This window comes from Strix uralensis, chromosome 4 (assembly GCF_047716275.1).
Source record: "Strix uralensis isolate ZFMK-TIS-50842 chromosome 4, bStrUra1, whole genome shotgun sequence".
Taxonomy (NCBI): Eukaryota; Metazoa; Chordata; class Aves; order Strigiformes; family Strigidae; genus Strix; species Strix uralensis.
In genome coordinates, this window is record NC_133975.1 from 7,818,676 (window position 1) to 7,842,179 (window position 23,504).

Consider the following 23,504-nt stretch of genomic DNA (forward strand, 5'->3'; position numbering starts at 1 on the left):
GAATTTCTTGTATTTCCATTTGTGCCCATCACCTCTTTTCCTTTCACTGCACTGAAAAGAGTCTGGCTCCACCTTCTTTACATCATCCAATCAGGTATTTATACACATTGATAAGATCCCCCAGTGAGCCTTCTCTTCTCCAAGATGAACAAACCCAGCTCACTCAGCCTCTCCTTGAGTGTCTGATCCTCCAATCCCTAATAATTTTTGTTCACTTTTGTTGAGCTTACTCCAGTATGTCCATGTCTCTCGTTACTGGGGAGCACAGTACTGGACTCCGGATGCATCTCACCAGTGTTGAGCAGAGAGGAAGGATCACCTTTTTCAACCTGCTTCCTAATGCAGCTCTTACCAAGGTCCCTCCCTTTCTGCAAATCTGCTTTCCAGATGGTTAGTGATGGAGTCATGTTTGAAACAGTCAGGATCTCCCCTGGCAGTATCATTGGTGCCTATGTAGAAGAGCAGCAGGAGATAATAATCCAAGAGCCATCCAAGCTTAGGCAGCCTCTCTACAATGTCCCAGATTTGAACTCCCAGCAACCAGCAAACCTCCCTAGAAAGCAGGTCTGGTCATCAGATGGGGCCTCCATCCCCTAAAGCAGGGAGTTGCCTCCTGCTATCACTTGCTGCTTTCTCCTGGTGCTCCTGCATTATTCAGGCTCATCAGAGTTGGTTGCTTTGTTGGAGAGAGCTCCTATTACCTCACCTGAAGCCAGGGCACTGAACATATTTTGTAGTTGCAGATCTGCAAGTGGAGCATAAGCTATCCTCCTGATGCCAGAAGTCATCAGCTTCTAACTTTTGCCATCATGGAGGTTTCCATTTCCCAACCTGATGAACACAGACTCTGCCTGTCCCTCCTTTGATGTTGCTGGGCGTTCAGGCTATTGTCTCTGCAGGATCTCTAAGAAGATCTGATCAACCCCTTTCTCATCATCTCTGATGTTGTGCAGCTGCTGACCTCCTCCCATGGTTCTTTTACCTGGGGACACAGCTCCTACACCAGTGCACAGTTCCCTGCAGGCAAGGAGACAATCTTTCCCTGCCTCAGGAAGACTAGAGCTTGTGATTTTTGCCTCTTACATCTCACTTGATGTAAAGAGGGTGTATAACTTGTCAACTTCAAGACAGATACATTCTACAGAATACAAATCTGCTGATGGTGCTGCACATCAGTTAATGGTAACAGGATCTCCATGGTGTAGCAATTTCAATTCATGTGTTCACCCACAAGAGCAAAATGGTTATTAAACTCAGCTTACCTAACAAGCAACACTGTCTGAACACATCACCCCCAGTGACAAGCAGGCATCCCATGATCTAGAAAAAATTGCCAATCACATTTTTTTTTTTATTTTCCATTTTTTTAAACCAGCTGCCTTGATTGCCTGCAGCCTTCCTCACAGATGTAGCTGTCACCTTCTCTGACCTCTGTGCTGTGGTCTTTCTCTGTTTATAGAGTCTAGTCACTGTGAATGTGAGCATCTTCTTAGATGTTGTTTCATATAACTTTATTGCATCCATATTCTCTTTATTTTTATGTCTTATTGATCCCTGATCACATTTCTAACCTTAGATGAAATCACATGTCTCATCTTCTTAATTTCTATTTCCCCAGGCTATCAGTTAAATAGGGTTGGGGTGAGACTTCTGTGTTTTTAATTCTGTGAACTATTTTAAGATATGGTTTGTGAGAAGGAAAAAACAGTACGTGAAATACATCTGTTCTCTATCCTTTGCACTCAGACTTGTAGCTTGAATGTAATCTTATATTTTGCTGATTATAAAACCCCATGATTTTCTTAGTCATTGTAGTGCTGCTAACCTCAAGCACTCAAGCACCGTGAGTAAAACCCCAAAAGTCCTACGGTGAAGCTTAAAACCATGAAATCTAAAAATATATACCTGAGGATATTTCATTTCCTGGGTTAAAGCCTTTAGGGCATATTGAGGTCAAATTTTCAAACTTTTTGTGAAAACAGGAAGACTATAAATAAATCTCTTTTAACAAAAGTTTATCTATCTCCTTCCTTTCAGAGCATGGACAATGAGAATCATACTAGTCACAGTATCATAATAAAAGCTGACAATATTGCCATTTTCTTGCTAGTAGGGTGAACAGCTTGCTATTTTTGCAGCATGCTGATTTTGTTTTTGCCAAGCCAGAATTTGCAGATAATGTTGAAACAGGCTTTATTTATTTCAAGTGTGATGGACATTAGGTCGTATTCCATAGGTGGGGAATAAACCCACAGACAAAAATTGCTTCAGACAGAGAAGAAATGAAAAGAAATACTCTCTGTGGTGGTAGAGATGTTTATCTATGGAGATGAGGCTCAACAGTACAGCCATTCAATGGCACAAAACCTGAGACCGATAAGACTTCCGGAGAAGTAAGAGGGGTGAAAAGGGACAGGGAGGGGAAAAGCTAACATGAAGTAGTGGAGTGTCATTTTAGAAAGTATTTCTAGTAGTAAGTTGGGTCTACATTTCATTTTCCACCATCTCAAGCTCTAGCCATCATCATTTGTTAATATAATTGGATAGTCAATCACGTACTTGGAAAGTTTTGGCAGTTTTGCTGTCTCGGATACAGCTTTCATAAGCTACATGGTCTCCCTTCATTTGAATGACAACTAACCAAATGGCTGCCATCCAATCAGGGAATGGAAATGATTATGAATAGTTTTGGGGTATATACACACTCATAATGATAGCTGCGTGGCTTCTGTAAGGCCAGTCTCTCTTGATTTACAGCAAGATCATTAATTTTATAAAGGGGGAATAGGGTTATAGGTATACTTCAGCTATTGTTATTCTGAACATGCAGTGATTGTCATACCCTATTCATACCTAGGTAGAGGAAATGGGTAACAAAAAATGTAGCATCTTCAGCACAAGCCCCAAACATTTGATGAAGATTCAGATCTGCAGAAAGCAACAAGAAGACATGCCAGCCTTCTGGATACCTTGGAAGTAATCTGAGCAAACACATATCTTATTTACAAGATATAAAATACTCTTGGACATCTTCATTCCTCTCAAATGCTACTTTGAATCTATTTCTTAGGGGGTATCCTGCCCATGCTGCTTCTCTTAAATAACATCCAGCTCAGAGAATCACCAGGTATAAAGGAAAAAAGTAGTCTATTTGAGCTAGAGCCACAAAATTATTTATGAGCTGCAATAATGAAGCATCATAAATCTAATTTTTTTGGCCAAGCCATATTCACAACCCTGTATTAGGTGACCAGACTCTCAAAATGATGCCAGGGAAGTATTAGACATCTCAGAATGAGATTCAAAACAGTGAAGTCTCTGGGGAGGGAACCATCGAGAACTGAGCAAAAAGAAATACCTCAGAACATGTCCTAAATTTTGCCTCTTTTTTAAACCTGCAGAAAAGTACCCCCTGAGTTAGGGGACATTTCCTGAACATAGGTATCTACCACCTTTCTTTCAAAAAGACAAGAAGAATTATTTCTTTCTTTTTATGTCCAACTGGAGCAAATTACCTCACCATTACTCCTCCCTCCACCTCACACTGTAACCCCCAGTACAAATCTGATTAGCCTCCACAACCAGGATACGGAAGAGACAGGCTCAAATTCTCTCCTCTGTCTGAGGACATTTCAAACCACATCCTCCAACTTCTCTGGAGGACATCTTCAGCACAAGGAAGTTATGAACCAGTTATATTCTCCATTTTTCTGGTTGAAAATGCTCTATTGCACAAGAATAAACAAACTAATCAAGATACATTGGAACAGCAGATCAAAATATAAGAGTGATTCTTCATCCCGGTGCTCAGGACCATCACAGGAAGGGAACATTGTCAGGTTTCAGTCTCAGTCTCAAAGCCTGCATTTTATCCAGTGCCTGCTTCAGGTGAAATATATTCACCATTATGAATTCACATTATATTTGCCATTTAAACAAAGGTTCCATTCAGTTTTCATTCTTTACTCGTTTTCCATATAAGGAAAGAGGCAGAAGTGTCAGGCAAACGTGTCACTTCCTTGCAGAAACAGCATGGAAAAAAACATGCAATTCATCTACATCTAACTCACTCTTGTTATCAGTGAACCAATATTTGAAAATAAGCAATAAAAATACCCGTTAACAACTGTCAGAATATAGCTCAGTTCCTACAACAAAGACCCCACTCTGGCCACACATAGTTTTAAGAGATTGCTCCCTTTTTTAACCATCTCTTCGTAATACAAACCAAGCTACCATACAGCATAAAATTACATTTAAATGCAGTGGTTAAGAATAAGGAATTTTCAAAACACTAAAATTCAAGCACACATTTTACCAAAGTAAATAGTTTTATCTTTTTAATGTACTCAAGGATACTTTCATAAATGTAACCTAGCATCTTAAAAATCTAATGATATATTGCGTTTATTGTGTTTTTTCTAATTCATATTTGGAATTTTAAAAAATAAATCTAAGAACAAAAACCTTAATAGATTTTTTCAGACCAAATAAAAGCTTGAATTAGCTGATTAAAGCTGGAAACAGACATTCTGACCTCAGCATAATTAAAAAACCCTGCAAGTTATATAGTGAAAGATTGCTGGCTCTAGGTAGTGCTTGTTAAACATGTTCTGTTCTTTCCATAAAAACATAACTTAATTTTCTGTATATGGTTTCAATTTGTTTAACTGTCTGTATAAATTACCAGTATTATATTTCGTTTTTCCTGGGGAAAATATAGTTGAATTTCATGTCAAGAGAAGTTGACTTTTTTTATTCTTTTCAGTTCTTTACCCCACCCTGCTCCATGGAACTGCAGTTTTTCCTTTTGTATTTCCAAGTCAATGCCATCCAAATACAGGCTTCTCTTTGTTGCCATTTTTATGTGTATCAGTGTCTCCTAGGAGCAGTAATAATCCTTGTTAGCCCTTGCACAACTCCTAATCAAAAGGAGCAAATTACTTAGGCTTATACTTCTTGGCTCTCACTCTCTTCCTCATAAAATGTCAGAATATTTTCTGTCATCAGGAGATGAGCAGGTCTTTGCTCCTTAGTCTGCCCTTAGTTCCTCACATCCAAATCTCCTCCTTCGGCAGGATGCTCAGAATTCTGGCACTAAGCCCCCAAAATTCTTGAGTAAACCCATTGTCATGAATGAGACTCCTGAGGTGCTGAAAGTTAAATATGTGCTTAAGTGCTTTGCTGAATAATGGCTGGGACATTCATCAGTATATAGGACTAAGATCTAGGTAATTTCCTACACTTTTTATATGTAAAGAAAATGGCCTAATTCCTTCATGTAACAACAGAAATATCAGCAGAAGGTCTTCTGTCTGAACCAGGAAGTTTAGGAGGAAGTGCATGAAGAAGGAAATATGATCAGCATTTTTCAAAAGTTAATAACTTAATTGTGGGTTGTTTTTTTTTTTTAAAAAAAAAAAAAAAAAAGGCATGATGTTATATTATATCTAGTTAATGATAGGTCCAAATCAGGAACTTCTAATAATTGTAGGGCATATTAGTTTAAACTGTACAAGAAAATTGATGTTAACTCCAAAGGTTTGCATAGAAATATTTATGAAGTGAGAGGTTTACTTTGGAAATATTCCCATGTTACACTCTTTCATTAAAAAATAAACACCTTTGACTTAAAAATTTTGAGTTGGTCTGTCCTCTAGTAGTTCATTTTCACAGTATCAGATGTGATGTGTCAGCCTGTGGTCACAGGATACGTTAAAGAAAAGATACTGAAGACACAAATGCAAAGCCCTTAGTCCACTAACCACCAGTTAGAAAAACAGTCCTTCAGTTTGCGTTAAAGATTGTCACTAACATGAAACCAGAAAATTTTATCTCAGTTCACACTGATATCAGCTATCTGCATCTGTGACTCAGCTCACTGCTTTGTAAGAGGGGTATAGCAATCCTGATACCTATCTCTTTTCTACTCGGGATTTCAGGGCAAAATTGCTATAAAAAGGGGTCAGGCGAGAAAAGGAGCAAGGCTTCCCATAAACAAGCTTAATTACCTGAGAAATATGGCAAGAAAAACTTGGCACATGAGGGAACAGCATCTAGAGACCTAATCCTGCCAACACAGAGGACCTGCTTTTCCACTTCCTTATGCTTTATAATGTCATGCTTATGTGAAGAAATTAGAAATGGCTTTTCTCGTGCTGGTAGCATTTTACATTCACTTTTCACAGATGTAAATGATGGCTAATGATTGAATGGAGCCATCATTGGGCTTGTGCTTCTCCTTTGACAAACAGAAAAGTGTTCAGAAATTGCCCCATCTCACCAAGGGGCCAGGGCAATGACTAAATATCTGTGTTCTTAATCCCTTTCGCATAGGTAGGTAGGTATATGTATGAGTGTGTGTGTATCTATATTTATGAAGGGAAAGAGACATGACAAATGGAAGAATGGTCTTTTCTAGTTGATATGAAGAAGGTAATTTCATGTTTACAGCAATGCATTCATAGTATATTTTGCTAGAAAAGTACAAAAATATCTTCAGAAATTTTCTGAAACTACTGAAAAATTCCAGTCTTTCTGCTTTGTACTTTGTGTGGTCACTGTACTGAGTAGGCTGAAACGCTACTTCTTTTATTTGGTAGTGATTCAAAGCCCGGTTATACAATGTATGACCTAAATTTTTTAATTCCCCTCTATAAGGTCTCTACAGCTTGAGTCTCCAAACCGTACCTCACTCAGGTAACCATTCTGCTAGGTATTTTACAAATAATTACCTGATCTGCAGATCCTTGCAGGATCTGAAACAGTCACATCTGTGGGTATTACAAGGTAGCAAACTGAATTATAGAGGAACAAAGAGTTGTTTGAGTCACATCGAAAATTTTTGTTAGCTGACCTATTTAACTCTGAAAATTCTCCCCTCTCATGGAATTTTTTTCAAGACAAAATTAATTCAATATATATTTGCAATAGTATGACTACAAACAGTAAATAACTGATTTCTAATGGCCACTGATGAAGTAATTCCTACCTGAACTGATTTGCTTCTACTAAGTGAGGCCCCCCAGGTACCTTGACAAAATACTGGTTCTGCATTTATCACCTTGTGCCTGTGGACAGTAGATCAGAAAGTAGAGTGCATTAGTACAGGACAGGGAAATATTACAAACTAATGGAGATTCTTTACACATAAATTAAATACAGTGAGCCAATTCCATCTCAAATATAAACCCCTGAGCGCTAGGATTACTTTGATCATGTATTTATTTGTTGAGGAATCCAGGCAATAAGAAAAAAAAGAGGGCAATGCCAAACATAGTGTCAATAACATATCAGTTGTGTAGAATACTTCCTAGAGATTGTCCACAATAGTTTACTTTTAAAAAATTATTACCCCAGCAACTCTGTCAAGCCTGAGTAGAGCACAGATTATGTGCTACAGATGCATAAATTAGACTAAAGAGTAATTAAGATTTATGTACCTGGGGTGCTATTCTTACATGTACTAAGGTTATTGACTTCAGTGACAGCGCAGGAAATGCTCGTGCTTTTATGAGGATGTACTTTGTGTCCTAGTCACAAACTGGCCTTATGCTGTTGTTCCATGTGGCTCCTGTTCTCTCAGCACATAACTGTCCCCCTTTCAGCTAGCTGCTACAGCCCTCAGCCCTGTGCTGGACCTGCAGTATGCCAAATTAACCCTGTGCTGATTACTGCCATGTTTTACAGAAGTTGTATTGAGAAGGCATCGGCATTTCCCATTCAGTTTATAACTTGTCAACATACAGATCATGTACAAGACTTTGTAAACACAGAAAGAAACTGTTGTTCAAATCTGATGGTTAACGACTTTCCCATCTGTTGGCTGGAAGTCAAGGGCAGTTTGAACAGCACTTAGCACAACATGTAGAGAGCACAAACACCACCCAGAAACTGTCCCTGGTAACTTCTCGAACAGTTTCTCCAGATATGCAGCTGTTTTAGAAACCCACATGCACAGAATATTTGATTATATCACTTGTAGCTTTCTCTGTATACAAAAGTCTACCAGTCTAAATCTTAAGGAAATTTAAAGGAATGAGCACTCAAGGACTGTACATAGTTTTCATGTCTCCCAGTTACCACTGAACTGTGGTTTATTTGTGAAACTCCCACAGCAAGTTTTTGTAACTGACAGCTGATAAAAACTGTGGATTATCAAATAGTGAGCAAAAGATTGCACAAGTCAAGGAAAATGTCACAGAGTTCAAGCTTGCAAAACACACCCCACTCTTGCATCTATCCAGAAAACATGTACGATAAAAAGTTTGAGAAGTACAACTGATGACTTCCTGAGCTCATAAAATTTGTTGCAAGATGGAGTGAACTGAGAGTTCAATGTCATTGCAGGAAGCCAGAATCATTCAATGGCTTGGAGGTTACTGTAAATCCATAATCAAGATCCAGATGACCTGTTGGTGAAGTTTTCTTTGCTTCTCTATCTTTATACAGCATTTTGTGAACTGTCTGCTATGCAAAGCAAATACACATCTTCTCCTCAACTCTTTCTTCCCAAAGCATCAGGCATGCTACAAGACATTTCAATTCTGTAATTCCATGTGAAACACTCATATCCCAAAAAATGAACTGCAGGCCTGGAAACATTTGTTTTATTTTTAAAAGATATTGTCCTATTTTTTCTAATGAGATTAACATTTCCAATAAAGGAAACAGTAAACGTGTGAGCAAATGGGTCAGAAAGGTAAAAGTTGTGCATATTTGTTTCTAGTCAATGTTGTGAAACCGTTCCCCATTCCTTCCAAACTGCCACAAATCAACTCGCAACAAATTGCTCAACAGTGCTTGTTTTGAACTGGAAAGATCTCTTTCAGATGAGCAGAGAAAGATACCAGAAGATGCAAAACTAAAGAAGACAAACAGAAGCAGAGTGATATATTTCTAAGCAACCACAACCAAAGCTCTCACCCAATGTGCATGAAGCTAGTGCTTAAGTGACTGAAGCAAAAGAATGCAAAGACAGCTTCCATTTCATGCAGGGGTTTTGAGTATACATTAGAAAAATTAGAGCATATGCTAATAAAAGGGGTCTTTTAGGTCAATCTTATAAAACACAGATTATATTCAGAGAGTAGATATTGAAATCTTAAATTCAGAACAATGAGTCGTGACTGAAAAGGAGGAAACTACAAACAAAACAAGAAAAAAAATCCCAAGGAATCACTTTACAAGAAAAAACAGAAGAAAAATAAAAATATTCCAATGTGCAAAAGAAGAGTGAGTTCATAATAAAACTCAGTTGTTTGCCTATTTGATTCCAAAAGTTCTAGCTATCTCCACCCATGTGCTAATGTGCTTTCCAGGTAAAATAGATCTGCACAACAATACCTCTAATAGACTTCATGGAGCCAGCTGAACTTCCTTCCCTGTCACAGGCACCACTAAAATCAGAAATCTAGATGTGTAACGTATGGCCGGAAACTGCATTTTTCTGCCTTTTGATGCCCAGACAGATTAAGAGAAATAAAACAGGATATTAGATATTTTGACTTTCCATTTCAGCTAAATTATATTTATTTTTAAATAAATTCTTTGGATTCTTTCAGGACCTAGTGTCAATGTTAGGAAAGCATTAACCACAATATGACCCCCCAGAAAGAGGCCACAGAAACGACCATTTGCTGGTCCAGCTGCATTGACTAGACTCGCCAGAACAAATGGCACTAGGCTGACAACTCATGTCACACAGTAACATCCCCACACAGTGATTCTCCCTCATGCTAAAACTTTCATTTAAAGTGAAATATTTTTCACCATGTTATAAAAGGGACAATATTCCTTTGCCAATCTTCCAACTGTGGGTTGATTACCATAGTATCTCAAAAGAAAATTACCAGAATCCGAGAAGGCAAATAAACTCATTGAGTTGTTTCCTTCCCAATATATTTTGAAGCAGATAAAGCTATTTGGTTACACCTGTCCTTTTAGCTGTAAGTTGGTAGGTGTAAGGCCAGCCTCAAAGTGAGGATGAAGGCTAAATTCCCACAACATCCATATTATTTATGCATTTACGTGTACATTCATACATTTTTTTGCATGTTTATATATTGCTAAAATGTCCTCAGAGCTTTGAAAGAGCCCATCTAGTGCACCCAGGAAATTAAATTCATGCACCCAGTATTTTAAGATGCTGTTACTCTTACCTGCTCTGTCCTTGATGGGTTTGCTTGCCTTTGCAGGAATGTCACTGGAAAGATCAGGAAGCCCAGCTTTAATCCAGGCTGCCTACAAGGAAACGGGTACATCTGCACCAGCATCCTACTGTGCCCTCTGTGAGCACAATTATACCAGGTGTCCTCCCCTCCACCCAGCCCTGTCCTCCAGCACTGTCCAGTCCATCTGCACCACCTCTGACCAGCCCTCTGCCCCCCTCTGAACCTCAGCTGTGATGTCCAAATACAGCTCTAAGCATGTAGATTTTCAGTTACTCCCAGGACAAATAAGCTAAGATACAGTGTAGTTCTTGCTATATTTACTGCCACTTTGGAAATTTCCAGTGGAATAAAATTTTCAGCAAAGAAAACTTCAATAGGCTTGATAAATTTTACTGATAAAATCTGGTATGTTAAAGCATCTTTGTATGCCAGACTTTGTTAAGTTATACTTTGTTCCTTCTCCATTTCTGATATCCTGTAAGAAAACATTCAAGTCCTTTTGTAATTCTTTTCTTTTGTTCCAAAAACTGTGACTAAAAGTGAGGAAAAACTGTAAAATTTACAACTTTTTTTTACAACTTGAAGGAAGTGTGACAATGACACAGATAGATACAAACCTAATTTCTGCAGAGCATAGCTGGAAGAGTAGAGACCTAAAAACCATAGGTTCAGTGCAACAGCAGCAGTCTTAAAATCTCAGACATGCAATACAAGTTCATGGCAAGCAGCTAAGGTTCATATGACCCATTAGTCTTTGAAATGATTTTATTTTTCTAGGCTTTTGATGAGCTTCAATTCATCACTGCCTCCACAGCCAGTTTTTGCTGTTGTTGCTGGGGGCTTTTTTTTCAGTAAGATCATCCCGTCATGAGCTTTTTGCTCATTTTATTGAAGGGTACTTTTTGTAGATCATCTCATGGGAAAACTCCATTTAATATTTTTAAACCATCCTTGGGAAGAATCTCTTTTGCCCTGAGGACACATCACTGGAGTTAGGAAAAATTTCTCCAGAGTTATAGCTACATCCAGAGTGCCACACACTGCATTATCCTATGGGGTCCACATTACAGAAACCACAGAACAGCCATTCACTGATATGTTTTTAATTATGTATATTTTTTGCTTTACTTTGTGGTTTTCTTGTAGCTTTTACTTCTGTGACATCACTTTTTCTTTTTTACATTAAAAGCCAGGGACAGAAGGGGAAGCAGACCCAATCTGCCAGAAATATTGGGAAGGATTTTTCAGATTAAGACAAGAGTTTGCAAACTTTTTTTCTATACACTTCCTAACGATGAAATCTATTACTCCCCCTCCCTCACAGACTTTTGAGTTATGTCTCTTTGGACTGTGCAGCTGTACATCTCCGAGCACAGCCAGTTCTAATAGCTTTAGACACATTAACAAACAGATTACATGATGGATTGTCTTTAGGAACTGATTAGACGCCTGATAAAAGGGGGGTTTAGGCAGTTAGGTTAAATTTTACTTACAGAGTAACTCAAAATCCTACTTGTGAACTTTCTATTACTACATTTTTGCTGTGCAAAGGGAAGAAAACCCAGCATGGGTAGCACAGGAAGTACTTCACACTGTCTACCCGGAGAGCTGCTCCTGCACTTACTCCTCCTTGTACCTGCATTCTTGCTGACAAAGGAGTTTGTCAGACACGTTTGATTCACATGTAACATAAGCCTGAATGGTTGTGGTTGCAAGGAAATGTTACAAGTCTGTAAATACCAAGTGTGGTTCCCATCACACATAAAAGAAAACAAACTGAACTCTATCTGGAAAATATCTTTCTCACTGTGCTTGAAAAAGGAACATCATGTCACAATGATTCACTGTTACATGCTGATTTCGAGTGAATACATGGAGAGTACACAAGCAAAACCCTATTATCTACGTACCATAGCACTGAAAGGCAAGGGGCAGGCTATGCTTTTAAGGCCCGCACATGGTGCCCCAGGACCTACAAAGGGCGTTTCGGTCCACGGGCTGACCACATGCCTTCCATTACACTTAGTGTGGGGCCCAGCATGTCCCCCAGCTATTTCATCACATCTGCCATAACTAAGTTCTCCGAGCCAACAAACTCAGGTTTTTTCCTACTCTTTGTGATACAACATGAACTTTCCTTGTTTGGTTTATGTTCCAAGAGACAAATGATGGGGAAAACATTTCTGAAGCTCTTTCATTTGTCAATGACAAATGCAGAGATTTATATGAAACACCAGCAAAATGGAAATATTGACTCTGGTCCTTCAGTTCAGATGAAAAGTGCTACCTAGGTGAAAAGTGTCATTATTGTTATGAATCAACTGCACACACGTCACAGGCATAACAAAGTAATGTTTATTGCTGGTAACCTTTGTAATAATCATAGTTTCCAATGAGGACTCTTTAGTTAACGATCAAACTCTACGGGTGAGATTTCAAGAATTGTCTAAGTAAATTTGGTGCCAGCTCAAATGGAAAATTGCTGAGAAATGGGTGCCTAACTCCCACAGGGCCTTTGAAAAAAGGCTCATCTTGCATTAATTGGAAGTGGGGAGGAAACAGAAATCCAATATAGTATCACAAGAGCCTGAGAAAGAAAATGGCATATTGAGCAACTTTGAGAGAAAAGTTCTGTGTCACTGAAGGACAAATTATTGCAGACTCTTGTTATTTACTGGCATTGTACTTTACTTCACCGCCAGGAGACAGCAGAAATTAAAAAAGATGTCCTGCAATGTCTCAGATCCTTCCTTTCAGTTCTCCAGAGCCCTTAGTGGCAAACTCCATTCAACCACAATCCTATCTCCAGCATTATTCAACATCTGTATAGAGTAAAGAGGAGAGACAGACAGATACCACAGGGATGGGACCAGAATGACAGTGGTACACGCTGCTGCTCAAGTTTCTCTCTGCCTCACATCACAATATCATTGTCTATATTTTTCAGTATATACCTGGAGGGAAAACAGCTAAAACTGTTGACTATATAGATTAGGGTGATGCTGATGAGATACATTTCAAGCAAAACAAATACTTTCCACAGTATCACCTCAGGTTGTTAAGTATCTCTTCAGCCCTAGAGGTCTTCTGTGCTCCTTGTGCTTCTGGAAGTTCATCCAATGACAGCATAAAAAACACTAATTTGCATTTGAAATGGGATTGAATATTGCATGAGTCCAGATACTGAACCACACTTAGAGAGGAAAGCTTTTTTACTTCTCCACAAGCTTTCCTATCACAGCTCTATCCTAGAAACCTGTCGTGTTTTCTTTTAAAAGAAGACAGCAACAGAAGTCACTACAAGAGCCATCCGAGGCTTTTATCCTCTGCACTTGCTCACTGCACTGCACTAAGTAGAATAAATATTGTCTTGACACTTAAAGTCCTTCCTGGATTTCACTCTAATTAGCAGTTCCTTCCCTCCCCACTAATGGCTGTCCAAGAACATCTACTTTTCTGTGGAAACACAAGTGAATGGGGACACCACGTCCTAGGGAGGACTGGAAACTGTTCAGGGACCACACACAGCTGGGAACCTACCCCAACAAGAACTCAAGCAGCAACACATCTACTAAAGCAACCACGTTTCCTTGAGTAGATGAAGGGTTCAGTGAGACTATTACTGCTCTACTTAGTTTTGAATACTTAGGGGGTCGGATACCACAATGAAAGAGGTTGACCAAATAAGCAGGCACTGGGGCAGAGACTTTAATTGACTCACTTATACTTAATAAATGGGAATAAACAAAGGTAGCCACAAGACCATAGATAAGGGTCTGCACTTAGACTGTGCTTACTTCTAAGCTATGACAAAGAGCTACAAGCTCTTTATTCAACTCCAAAGACCATCTGCACTTCTGAGAAGCATGAAGGACATGATATATAGTGAAAATAGTCCGTATAGTAGCAATTCAGAGACCACCGTAACATTTTAGACAGTTTGAACTGCTTTTTTTTAATTTTCACAAAGAGAAGTCTGTAATAAAATGCATCCTGAGTTCTTGTTCTGCATCCATATGTTACAAAAATACAAATTTATCTTAAAAATTATTTTTCTTATGATTCAGTTTTTTCATCTTGCTGAGTTGTTTCATGAGCCTCCAAATTAAATTTGTGGTAGAGCAGTGGGCTAACAAGGATTGTACCCAATTTATGTCAGGAAATAGCTGGATGCAAGACAAAATATTTCATGGGAACCTTTATAACTCTGCGGGTGCTAACCCTCACAATTATTCTTGACCTTTCTCCTGCGTACAGGTCCTCAGCACACTCCAGCAAATGTTGTAGCCTTGCATGAGAAGAGCTGAAAAACCTAATGATGACCGACAGACTTTTCTGAGTGTGTTTATTTTGGTACTTTTTTCATTTCATGATCATTTGTTTCCTCCTATTTTAAGTTGTTCTTGTTGAATGCCCAGTTTTCCCGCTTAGTAGGAGCCTGCAGTGGAAGTGGTCTGGTGCCAGGGAGTGGAGAGAGGTGATGATGTGCAGCAGCTTCTTGAGACGAACAGACTGCAATTAAAAGAGAAAATCATTAGTTACTATAGAGCCCCAGTCCTAGCATTTTGATTAGGATAGAAAGATTCTTCCATTGCTGAAATTCAAATAACAGGTAAATATCAATTGTTTTGCAACAGGGCTCCATTTTGTCTTAAGAAAAAGCACTCCATTAAGTTGAAGGCAGATGCTAGTCAAAGAAAATTATCCTCCCTTATAAGTTCAGTATTAGCTTTTGACCTAGGTTTTGACTTACAGGTTACAATAAGGTGGCAGAGGTGCAATGTGATGAAAGGGTGGCAACACTGCAGAACCAGAGAGCTGGCTTTGCTGTGAAAACTACACGATTTCCATTTTTTTATGCCTGCAGTGATGTAACAGCTCCAGGGTGGAAAATGCTAACCTTGACCTTGCTCAGAGCATGTGAAATTCTAGTGCTTGTGAACTGCTGCAGCCTATGAAAAGGGGAATGTTACAGGTTTACAAGGAGACTGCAACCATGCCGGAAACCCCAGATTATTTAGATAATAATCAGATCAATTACATAAGGGCAAGCTTTCAGCTGGAAAATAAACCCTGTGAATATGAACCTGTGCATTTGTGAATTAACCTAAAACCATAAAGGGGCTCCCCATTATTTGCAATATGAAAGAGGTCTCTGGAAACATCTCTGTTTAGTCTGTGAGAAAGAAGTGGAAAAACCAAAAACTTACTAAGATTTTTGCAGTAGGAATATTGGGAGTCTCAAAAAACCTCAAACCACTGTCTGTGTTTTATTTTAGCTGCATCTACTGATACACACTGACTGCAGGGAAAAACTTTTAAGCACTTTCCAAAAGTTTGTCTATACATTTATACAGAATATACCAACATTCTGTAGTAGGGAAGATTGGCAGCTAAGTTTGAGAGACTAGATCAAGGATTTGAGATTCAACATTTGCAACAATCTGACTGGGGCATTTCAAAAAAGGAATCTGTTTATTTTGCAAATAGTTCTTGTTTCTAGAGCCAAAAAATGATTATAAAAGAATTAGATTAGTAACCAGGAGTCCAAACAAGCTTATTCAGCTTATTTTACTGTTTGTGTTGATGACACTCTCTTTTGTCTTCATCCAGTAGTGGGAAGCGCTTTATCATCTTCTGGTTTGGAAAAAGACCCAAGCAGCTAATGTAAAAAAAATATATTCTCCAGTAGCTGCAGCATGATTAATTTTCCACCCCACGAGATCACTGTGATTTTGAAAGCACCCTAGAGCTTTATTTGCTACATTATAGTCATCAAGGATCATAAAGCATCTTCTTCCTTCCGCACCACTAGCACTTCAGAGAGCCAGTATGGTTGAGTGGAATGAGCAAAGAGTTGAAAACCAGGAAATTTTTATTATAAACCTAAAACAGCTTGTGACTTGCCTTTGGCCTTGGTTAAATAAAGCTGGACTCAGTTCTCTGAAGCAATACACTCCTCTACTCCAGCTAAAGAAATTATAGACTCTAGCCCATATGACACCCAGACCTTGATATTTGCATTATAAAATGGGGGTAATAATACCAATGTTTTTTCATCAGACACTTTGGGGTTTATTGATGAAGAGCAGTAGGTAAGAGCAAAACATTTTAATTAAGGTCTGTAAATCATTTTCAAAAGAGAAACGACTCGTTATATTTGTTCCACATCATTACCCTCAGATAAGCACATGGACGAAATCCTGTACATTACATTTCCCTGTTTGTATACAAAAAAGTTGATTTGGGGACTTATCCCTTTTCTACAGCATTAGGTCAGTCCAATCCCAGCAGTAGTGAATGAAAAATCTGGATTTTTTGTGCCCCCACCCCGACTCCATCCCCCTGCAGCAGTAACCCTCCATACCTTAGAGGTATGGTGGTGTCTTAGGGGTATGGTGGTGGTTAGAGGTTCCTAAGCCCCCCAAAACAGTAGCAGACATGCTTACTGTCAAAGCTTATAAGCTTACCCAAAAGCAGTTCAACTCTTCCATCAATCTGCAATGTTTCATCTCCTATGGGGTAAAGACATCTGACCAAATGGAACCACACACATTACCTTTACTATTGCCATCATGGAAATAAGCCAGAGAAAAGAGTATGTGTCCCTATTGCATCACCATGATGGTAGTACTCTTGAGTGGCCTCCAAGGATGATCCTTAGAGAAGCATTTCCTACCAGGGAATATGTAGGAGAGGGAACACTGGGGAGAACAATGTACAACTTTCATAGGTATTTAGAGAGCTGCATGGTTTGGAGCAGGACAACACTGCCCTCCACCACTGTGGATAGCCACACAGAAGCCGTCAGAACTACTCACAGAAGCAAAAAATAGGCAAGAGTTTTCAATATCAACATCCCAGTATTGAAATGAGTCAGTTCTGCCCACAGTTGTGCTAGAAAGAAACAGATATGCAAATATATTCAGGACATGACCTTCAACATTACTTTTAAGAAAATGTGTTTCTCCTTAGCATCTTCTGGTTCTGTCTCCGTAAATTAGTTATACTTTAGACATTCTGTCAGGTGACACTTAAAAAAAATTGCACAAATAATTATCTTCATGTTTTTCAGAGTGGTTTTGTTTAAATTATAATAAAAAAAAGCATGTCATCTGAAGTGAAGGTTCATCTGCATCTTTTTAAAATGTCATTATACTGAACTTTTCCCCATTTATTTTTACTCATATAATTCTCCCATCCTATCCTTCCAGCTCCTTGTTTCTCCACACGAATCTTCTAGATGCCAGCAGAGATCTGTTTGGCTGCATGATTTTCAGTGAAAATGCAAAATAAAAACCAGCAGTGTATGGAATATAAAACACAATTTTAGCAGTGAAAATTTCTGAGGTATATTTTTCTCAGTGTGTTTTATATCAAAAATATTTAATTGGGTTAAACGTAGCATTAATCTTCATTTCATATATTGAATGCATCCTGCTGGTGGCCTACAGTTGTGTAGCTGCTGCTGTACAAAGTCATCCCTTCAATTTACTTTTTGTTCACTTTCTTCAGTTTCTGAGGTGATGAATTTAACACCTGGTACCATTTCCCTCATGCTTCTTGTTGTTCTCTTAAGGATATCAATGCAAGCCACAATCCATGAGTGTTTATGTTCAGTGTCACCCCAGCACTGGCAGCTGAAGATAGCATTGCACCATTTAAATAGATTAATTTTCTTGAGATGGACCTTGCTACTAGTCACTTTTCCAGCTGGACAAAATAATGAGGTTGTCTCACCCCAGCCAACAGAGAGTTTAATCCTCAAGCCCTCTATCTTCCATAAATCTGTCTGCAGAGAGCCACTGCTAGAAATTCTTTGTCGTTTATGTCATATCTTGTAAAATCTGTTGAGCCTACTTCGAGCATGTCTCTGTTTTGACTTTTCCTGAAGAACAGTCTCTCTCTGGAGGGAAAGTCTGAACCGTAGCATTATCTTTCCGTACATTCAGATAGGCAGTTGTGAAATTCTCTTTCTCATGGGGATATTTTCCAGTGAGTCAGACTTGCTTTCTCTGGATTGACAAGTTCTACAGCAAAGTATTAATACTATCTTGCAATATTAATTAACTGGACTCCAACAAAATGCTGAATAAAAAGACAGACCTTCATCCTGAAGCTGATTCCCAGGCAAGGCTCCCATTAAAGAAAAACAGGACCTTTTCCTGAGTAATCAAGAGGGACTAAGAAGAGTAGGCAGGATTTCAGATGTCTTTGAGTGCCCACAAAGTTTCTCCATAAAATAGCCCTAAAACTTACTTGTGTTTAATATATATGAAAAGAAACAGCACGAATGCACTATTTTTGATAATCCTGAGCAGTCAAAAATCAATAATTCATTCCGCTTCATAATCAAAGGCAGTTCACAACAAAAAGAGTTGGCAAAAAAAAACCCAAAACATCCTTTTCCTTATTTTTATCATTGCAGCACAACGCAGATAAATGAAACAGCTGAGCTAAAAGCTATAAAAGCAGCATTTCCTTCAGATTGAAAATTGAAGAGGAAAAAACAAGAAATGATCTTAATTGCTAATCCCCATTCATGCTAGATCCTTACCAGGTCCATACTAATGTCTTCTTGTTCTAAATAATTTCTATATTTCCTATCAGACTTCCTTTCTGAGAACTTTTAGCATCTAGTTGTCATATGAACTTCTTCATTTCAGATTCAGTTCTAGTATTTAAATAGGAAAATGTAGTGTCAGATTATTCAAAAAAGTCATTCTTAGAATCACAAAATCTCCATCAAATATTACAGCCCTTGTTTCTCACTAGAAGTGGTGGAACTTCATTAAAGAGAATCAACAAATGAATTCTTCAAATCCAAGAGCAAGATTATTCTTCTCAAAAGAATGAAAGAGAGGGGGGGAAAAAAAAAAAAAAAGGAAAAAAAATAAGAGAAGGAAAAGAGGACAAGAGAAAGAGAGAGAAAATTAGCAAACTTGACTGGAACAATCTAGTCACACCTGAGCTCATTTCTTTGAGCCCACCTGAAAAACAGTCACATTAGTTATGCTGTCTTTAGACTTGGAATTGCTACCATGACAGAATTACGGTTGCAGGTCCCAAGAGTGAGAACTGAAGTTCAAATACTCACCAGCCAGCCAAGAAACGTAGACTGCCCCAATGATTAGCTGCAAGAAGCATACCTCAGTGGGAGGACGTCAGGGGAATATGACGGGGAAAAGGGCCACCCAGGGCCTACTGCCATCCAGAAGTGCCTTTCTGCCGACTTCAGAGGGTCATGGAGCAGATTCCAAATCCATGGTGTGGATCAGCAGACAAAAGAATATTCTTTCCTTGGGGTGTTCAGAAAGCTAATGGATGGTTGAGCAGGGGGTTACAACAGCTCAGAAAAAGCTCTGGATTTCAGAGATTCCCAGCCAGAAGTATGATATGGAAGTGATCCTTCCTTTGCACAGTTACCAACCAACACTCACATCTATCTTACATACTTACACAGTCCTCTTTTCTCCTGCACGTGGACACCTCCCAGTCTTGTAATGTTTAACCTTACAGCATTCTTCTCCATTTCTACAGAGATTTTCGTTGGGCAACTGAAAAAGAGAAATTAAAGGTTGCAGAGGGGGGGAAGGTGGGGCGAGAATTGTTCAGTATCAAAGCATTGTTATTGGGTTTTCAGACGTGCCTAGGCCCACGAGAAACACAAGGAGCTGGGTGCAGAGTTGCTTTTAAATGCTTCCTGCATACCTGCTGCTGCCTCGTGAAGTGCTTAACACCTCTCCAAAATGTGGCTCTGAGTTATTTCTGTCAGATTGGTGGAGAGTGACAGAGCAAGAAATCCCAAGTCTCCTACTGGCACTAACCATCAGTTTGTTTCTTTCTTTCCTTTTCTCTCTCTCTCATTTCTCTCTCTTGATGACCTTAAAATAATGTAGATAGTCCAAGGAAAACAGAACCATATCTTTTGCTGGAAGAAGAGTAAAAGAATGGAAATTGACTCAATATGTTCCATAACAACTCACAGTTGAGATTCATGGAAGTTGAAATCAGACAAATTCAGACCAAAAATAAAGCTATGCATTTTTTTTTTCCCAAGAGTGAAGATGATTAATCACTGACACAGCTTAAAGATGTCTGCAAGATTTTCCATGACTATAAACTTATAAATCAGCATTGGATGGCTTTTAAAAAGAAATGCCCAATTTCAAGTAAAAATTAATTCAGGGAAGACCTATGACCTCTGCTACATAGGATCAGATGGTCACAGTGCTCTTTTTTAGCTTTACAATCTAGTAATTAGATCTTTGTATTCCCTTCTCTGGGATCACCCTTTCAATTTCACTCCTTCTCAGCATCAGAAGTAATTAATTCTTGAGTTCCTGTAGATTTTTCTTCTCAGGCACCTAGACAGGAGGCAGATCTATTAAAAATACCATTAACCCCTGCAAAGCTCATTTAGCTGCTACCATTTCTCATGCACAGGACACCTGCTCATCAGATGGCAGTGCAACATCTAGAAGAAAAGCCCAAATCCTCTAGCAGCAAGACAAGTCCTGGAAAATCGTTGTGGGTATTGGGGCATCAACCACATTTTGGGGCACATTTGCAGTAACAATGACAGCCAAATGTGGCTGTAGCCCGCACTCAAGCTCAAATTCGTCTTCCACCTATAAATCTGAGAACTATGTATGGTTTGAACTTCAAAGTGCTCTTAAAGAAGCCAGCCTGAGCATGGATGCTAATTTATTCATAGAGCCTACAGAAATTAGGCAGAAGCCAATCCACCAGTAGGTGTGTGAAGTTTGATTCTTCATAAGCACAGTATGGTTATTTCCAAGATGTGCTATAAGTAACCTGACACTAAAAGGAATAAGAAACACTTCAGCCCAATATGCTTGGATGTGATCATCCATTCTTCACTTAAAGACAGAACTTTTGCATAATTCTTACTGGCTGTCCACAGCAATCACAAATCTATTCACTCTAGGTTTTTGCAAGAGACTAGCTAAGACCTGATTGTCATTAGCAGAAAGGATTTTCTTCCAATCAGGTTTTAATGGCTCAAGAATATTTACCTCTGTTTTTTTTTTTTTTCTCAAGATGTAATATTTTAATTCACAAATACCATCATTCAACATTCATAGCCGCTCCATGAAAAGTATACATTTGAGACACTTTTCCCATTTGAGTACACCCAGGTACCCCATTCTTCCTAGAGCGCCTCTCCACTTCATTACAGAGGTAACTAAAGATAGCACTGAAACACCCAAGCCAGCTCTAAACTAACTTCTTCAGACTCTGTTAGCACCCTAGGGCAGCAGCATGGACTTCGGCGCACACAAATTTTTCCTGCACTATGACTATAAAGTAAGAACACACTCATCACCATTCAGCGCACACCGAGATAAGACTAAACTGATAATTCCACATGCATTACTCAGTCCCTGAGACAGGCAAACGGTTTAAATGATTTTGGGTTTTGGTAAATAAGTCATTTAAAGAGACAGCAGCAATTGCTTATGTTATCCTTATTTATCGTCCTATCTTTATTTACAGGGGTAATTTTTACAAATGATGACTTAATAATACACTTTTTCTTAAGACCTCAGAAACGCACTTTTTTACAGTAAAGGAGGTTTTATTGGTGACTCAAACCTACAGCAGGTCACGAGACCAGAAAGTAAATTAAAATCTTCTCTCTGTATGAAAAATATTAGACACAATATTTTATATAATATTACTGTGCTACTGTTGGTTGCTTGGCATCAGAGGGAGATGCTAAGTGCTGCCAGGTCAAAATCCCTCCAGCAGGGCAAGATTCATCTCACTTAACTCCATCTATTAACAGTGTGAGCACCTATATCAAAGCCAGTCACCTTCAGTTTCTTTTATGTCACTACACAATTTTAAGACAGAGTTTATCTGCCTTATTTTAGCTGTCTACTGTAGGGTGAGATGAATCACAACCTAAAAGTGCCCATTTCTCCCCACTGGCTATAAAAAAGCCTTTACAACTGGCTCAGCTGTAGATATCTGCGCTGCAAACCTTTCCTGTTGGTCAGCCTGTGTGGCTGCTGTCTCCAGCAATTGTCATTTTAATAGGTTGAGAGGACACATGCCAAAATAGCATTAATAAGATTATGTAGGCAGCTAGTGTCAGTTACACAGCAGATGTTTAAGTGCTGAAAAAATGCCGTGACTTTCTGAAGAATGTAGTTGTAGGTGGCCTAGAAAAAAAAATGAAGCCATTTTCCATGGAGATACCAATTTCCATGCACCAAAGTATGACAAGCACTGGCTTAAACACTGAGTTTGGAAGACTGTCCAATCCTACGGAAGAACTGCACAGAAATCCCAAGTACAGTTGTTATATTCACAGAGGTGTGGACTGCACACTGGCTACATTTATTGAAAATAAGTCATTTTTTGAACTTGCACTAAACTAAGATTATAAAGGAGATATTTCCCTTCCTGCTGATACGAATAATTGATTTATCTGTTGATTACTAAGCTAGCAATTACTGTGAGAATGAGGAATGTAAAAAACTTCAAAGACATGCCTCTGAATTTTCATGCCACGTGAGCAGCGTTGAAAAATTTCCTCAGAGTGACTATTTAGTCATTGTAACTGATGGGGTTTTTGCACAGGTAGGAAACCAAAGAGTTTCTGTGCCTTTTTTACTGGGCAATTATCTTTTTGCCATGTTTCCTGAACTTATATCTACTTCAATATAACAATCTACCATGACAAACTGTTTTCCCAGCTTATAAAGCTACCATTCTTCGAAGTTGATAGCAGCTGTTTTGTGGCTGTCATACCACATAATATGGGTAAGGTCACTCCCTGTAGCAAATCTGTAAGCTAAATTACAGAATTTGATCTGGTGCCAAATTCTAAAAGCAGAGATACTACATTATGGTGAACTATGGTGTCCAGAGTTTAATATATTTCTTATTAAACTCAATGGAAAGTTTATTTGAATGAGTGTTGGATTGAGTCCTAATTACATGTTGACAAATGTTTCCCGTATGCCAATTCCAGTGTTAGAACTCCTGTTGATTAGGTGTTCTTATAAAGTACTCTTCAGTCCTGTGGCCAGTGGAACAACTAATTTCTATTGTTAAAATTAAATTTAATTAAAACTAATTTTACTATTGAATACCAGATAATTCATCCTGATATTTAGTTAGATAGCAGTCTCACTTCCAGTTCTACTGGCACAATTTTCCACATGTTGTAAGAGTGTAAAATCACTGGTACAATTTTTACACTACCTGCACAATGATCAGTGTCTATCAAATTGCTTTGTAGATACAACAAGACTATAGCAATCCTGACAACAGTTCTCTTGATTCAGGAATGAGATA

The 23,504-nt window shown here is 38.7% G+C and overlaps 1 long non-coding RNA gene across 3 annotated transcripts in view; it reads right to left on the reverse strand.

Moving 5' to 3' along the window:
• Positions 1-12,504: 12,504 nt before the first annotated feature.
• LOC141942066 (uncharacterized) overlaps positions 12,505-23,504 on the reverse strand; it is a 29,567-nt gene continuing 18,567 nt past the window's right edge. For 2 of the 3 annotated variants that reach the window (XR_012628509.1, XR_012628508.1), the window contains 2 exons: positions 19,632-19,729; positions 12,505-14,684 (listed from right to left, as the gene is read on the reverse strand). This is a non-coding gene — a long non-coding RNA (uncharacterized LOC141942066). Of the gene's footprint in view, positions 14,685-19,269; positions 19,490-19,631; positions 19,730-23,504 lie in introns of all 3 variants that reach the window. The other variant, XR_012628510.1, reaches the window with a different exon arrangement.